The sequence below is a fragment of the Larimichthys crocea genome, chromosome X (genome assembly GCF_000972845.2).
Source record: "Larimichthys crocea isolate SSNF chromosome X, L_crocea_2.0, whole genome shotgun sequence".
NCBI classification, from domain to species: domain Eukaryota; kingdom Metazoa; phylum Chordata; class Actinopteri; family Sciaenidae; genus Larimichthys; species Larimichthys crocea.
Window position 1 is genome coordinate 34,386,620 of NC_040020.1, and position 3,802 is coordinate 34,390,421.

A 3,802-nucleotide genomic window follows, 5' to 3' on the forward strand; every position below is an offset into this window, starting at 1 on the left:
TGGGTTAATATATGTGTGAGTTTTGACATTTCTCTCTGTCCCGGAGATGTTGGTACCAGCCACGGTGTAGAAGGGGAGTAGAGCAGATATTTACGAGGGTAACCCCCTAATGCAATTAGAGTCTCTCTTTTTATGACCTCAGAGGAGAGGGAGGGGGAGAAATGTCTACAAAAGTAGCAGTTAAATGTATTAGCAGCAGAGAGAACTTTGCGACTGTTGTACTCGTACTGTTGTCTCTCCTTGGCCAAGAAAAAAGTTCTCATTTAATACTGATCGTGTTTTCAGTCTTTATCGAATTTCCGCGACAGAATGCAGCTGTACTGGAATCTGTACATTCCAGTAATTCTAGCCTAGGCATATTTAAAGCCACCACCACTCACCAAAAATGTGAGTGAAAAGTTAGCACTCTCAATTTCTTTGTTCAACTAGTAGTCCTAGGGTAAGCTCCTATTTAGGCCTGGGCAAAAAATGGGCTGTTTTATGTAGCTAGGTGGCTAAAGACAATGTAAGTTAGCCTACAATGAAAGAAAATAACACTTTTTAAAATGACATAATTTTGTTCATTGCTAGTGTTATACAGAGTTGACCAGTTCAGAGTTCATTCAGGTGTTCAGCTTTATTCATCCTTTCTGACTGGGTAAGTTCACAATTTATTGAGTATCACTCTTGATCTGATCCATCATTTCTCATCACTATTCTTTCTCTTTTCTTCCTCCCTGAAACACATAGTGCACACCCAATAGGATGAATGCTGCCTTCAGATTCATTACTGTGATTGAGTGGTGCAGTGTATATTTATAGTGTTAATAAATTACAAGTTTGGAAGTATTTAATGTGTCCACTCTCAGATTCCTGTTAAGTCATTGCATGGCTCAAGGTATGTTGTTTTAAAGACTTGCACAGTTGCACTGTAAAGACTGAAAAGGTGTGTTATCAAATATTGTGGGCCGGTCTAGTCCAAAATGCCAGGGCCGATTTTTTTTTTTTGGTCCCAGTCTGAACCCCCAGGTCCCATTAAGACCACATCGGGTCCACAGAAGATCCACATCTTTGCCAATTTAAAGTATAAAGAATGGACAGAGCCAGAGTGACATCACCTGTAGGTATCCAAAGCGCCAAAAATATGCTGCATGTTGCATCTTCTCTTACCTAAATATTAGCAAAGAAGTACATTATGCATGGACCTGAGGTGGTTGAATGATGCCTGGGTGCTCCAATAAGCAATCTGTGATGGCACTTACCTGCCAATCAAGTGGTCATGCTGTTAATTATGCGTAACTTCGAGCCTTAATATCATCTGAATGAGTGAGTTACAAAAAAAAATCAACGCCACGCCCCCACAGTTATTTAGTGGCCTAAATCAGGCTGTAAACATGTTTAAATCCTGGTGAAATTGGGCATTTAATACGGCCGGTTGTCTCATTTCTGCAGCCTCTCTCAAGCAGCCACTCGAGGTATAAAGTTTTTAGCACTTCTGCATTGGCTTCATTTCCCAGCACCAGAGGTTGGGACTTGGTTTTGTCCATTTTTAGATAAGCAACAGAATAAAAATAGATACCATTAATTAAATTATGCCAATTCTACGTAGCCCCTAAAGTCCCAAAAGGTAAAATTTCTTATCTTGTGTGCACAAGATAAAATCTAACTAAAATAAAGATGTTGAAATTCACACTTCTTGTTTGTGTGAGGCTTAGCTTATCCGCAAATCATTTTTAAAACCTCCATGAAGCGCTCCTTCGAATTGTGATATGACAACTCGAGGTGAAGATAAAACTTGATTAGCCGAGTTCTTTATAGCTGAGTGGCGTGTGGCATTTCAATTTAACATTGATAAACATTTTCCATAAATTGTTCCACTATTTGCCAGCAGCCGTCTTTCACACAGTGGTAAACCCTCAACACCTCTGAAATGTTCTTTTTATACCCAATCATGTTATTAATTGTGAGATGTTCACCAGGTTTTTTCTTTTAGCATTCACAACTTTTCTAGTCATTTGTTGCCACTCTTATGAAAAGTGTTGCATTCAAATTCAGAATGGGCATCATGGCAGACTGGGACAAAAAAATCGGCCCTGGCATTTTGGACCAGAGCAGCCCACAACATAGATGCGCCCGAGCATAACCAGCCCCCCCGCTCCTGCGCAGCCCACATGCCCATCGCTAAGCCCAAGAGTGTGTTTGGGTGTGTGATCTACTGTTAAATATATTATCGGGACTTGTCGGCCCAAATAGCACGTCGGCCCACCGGGCAAATGCACGGTATGCCAGATTGCCAGTCCGTCCCTGATGGGCATATCATTTTCTAAAAATATTTTAGATTATCACATTTTGGTTCTATTTACATTTTACACAGCATGCCAACTATTTTATGTGTATGCATAATATTTTTGTCTGTTTGTTCCTGACAGGAGTGATGAATTGATAATTTGTTATGCAGGTGAGGCATTGCACATGCACATATGAAGGACAAAAAGTGTAAAGTAAAATTACATTTATTTCTGTATTTTTACATAGATTTCTATTTATGCACTTAACAGTATAGACTTCATTTCACATACATATTATTTTTTTAGTGGTTTTATAACTGCTCAAATGTTCCATTTAATATAACAGTTTCATTAATTAATCTATATAATCAGTCAATAATCTGAATCACAGCATATTGAAAAAAAATAATTCCCCATTGTTGTTGGAATCCCTCCACCGACCTAAACAATATCAAACTTTATTGAACTTCTACTTGAACTCACAAAAGACATTATACAATAGTCAACATTACAGTGGTCATTATGTCTTCATTAACCACAAGTCATTTAATAGAAGACAAAGACAATGAGTGTCAGGCCGGACTCAAACAGGACTCAGAGGTGTCAATGAGCATTTATTGAAATAAGAAAATCCCGACAGAGTGAGGCTATGACGGCTATGGAAACAGGCCTAAACTATGGAAAACAAAAATCACCCAAAGGAGGAAAAAACTCTAAACTGCTTTATAAGATTATCAAAATCAAAATCTCTCACAACGAGGAAAGTCAAAGGGCTGCAAAACATTAACGTGAAAATCTTCCTAGGGAGGCTGAAAAAACAACTATCTAAGCACTAAGAAAAACAAATGCTATACTAAGAAAATTACAACAACAAAAATCACTCAATCGAGGAAAAGACAAAAGAACACACGAGCAACAACGCTATGGCACGGACGGGACAAGAAACAGCGCTTTGGTGATTGATCGCTGGGACGAAACACTTTGGCACAGGACAAAGGGAGACGCAGCAAATATACAGAGGGTAATGGGGAACAGGGAAACAACAGGCGGGGAAGACAATCAGACCGGTGACACATGAGGAAGGGCAAGTGACCTGAAACGAGAGGGCAGGTAAAATATCAAATAAAAAACAGGAAAGACGAGACAAACAAAAACCCAACTGACCTCACCGCGTGTGACAATGAGAGTAAGACCATTATATTTGAATCAATGTGTAACTTTGGCTGCCCTCATGTCTCAGCAATTAAAGTTTTACATATTAGAATATGCAAAATAAAAACAATTTTAGAACTACATTTTACTTTCACAAGTTTGTCTACTGTCCACATCCAAAGAGTGCATACTGCGTTGCATCTCCTCCAGGCCCACACAGGGTGTGTCTGTGTTCCTCATTTGACACTCGTGCTTTGTGGGCCAGTACTCGATCCAGGTTCTCTCACCGAGTAAATACTGAAACCTGAGGAGACAAAGTGTTAATATATTGGGGTCCTTATGTGGCCAGCTATGTGCACACCCTGGGACATATGAAAGAGCAT